A 987-nucleotide genomic window follows, 5' to 3' on the forward strand; every position below is an offset into this window, starting at 1 on the left:
GGCCTCCCTCATAAGGTAGCCTGTGGTTATCATTACCAATTTCATATCTTTTCAAGCCATATCATTGCGATTTTCATTAGTTGTCTGGCGAGTATCATTGGATATTTCATTAGCTACATGGGTGATATCATTTTGCGATTTTCAATGGTTACTTTGGCAATATCATTGGAAATTGCATATGCTACTTGGGCAATATCATTGCGATTTTCATAAATTATGTGGCCAGTATCATTGGAAATTTTATTAGCTGGTTGTGCAATATCATTGGCAATTTCATTAGCTACTTGGGCGACATCATTGTGATTTTCATTAGCTACTTGGGCAATATCATTGCGATTTTCATAAATTCTGTGGCCAGTATCATTGGAAATTTCATTAGCTGGTTGTGCAATATCATTGGCAATTTCATTAGCTACTTGGGCGACATCATTGTGATTTTCATTAGCTACTTGGGCAATATCATTGTGATTTTGGGCGACATCATTGTGATTTTCATATGCTACTTGGGCAATATCATTGCGATTTTCATAAATTATGTGGCCAGTATCATTGGAAATTTCATTAGCTGGTTGTGCAATATCATTGGCAATTTCATTAGCTACTTGGGTGACATCATTGCGATTTTCATTAGCTACTTGGGCAATATCATTGTGATTTTCATTAGCTCCTTTGGCAATATCATTGGAAATTTTATTAGTTACTTGGGCAATATCATTGTGATTTTCATTAGCTACTTGGGCAATATCATTGTGATTTTCATTAGCTCCTTTGGCAATATCATTGGAAATGTTATTAGTTACTTGGGCAATATCATTGGCAATTTCATTAGCTACTTGGGCGACATCATTGCGATTTTCATTAGCTCCTTTGGCAATATCATTGGAAATTATATTAGTTACTTGGGCAATATCATTGTGATTTTCATTAGCTACTTGGGCAATATCATTGTGATTTTCATTAGCTCCTTTGGCAATATCATGGAAATGT

Source organism: Laccaria bicolor, genomic scaffold, assembly GCF_000143565.1.
Source record: "Laccaria bicolor S238N-H82 LACBIscaffold_17 genomic scaffold, whole genome shotgun sequence".
NCBI lineage: Eukaryota > Fungi > Basidiomycota > Agaricomycetes > Agaricales > Hydnangiaceae > Laccaria > Laccaria bicolor.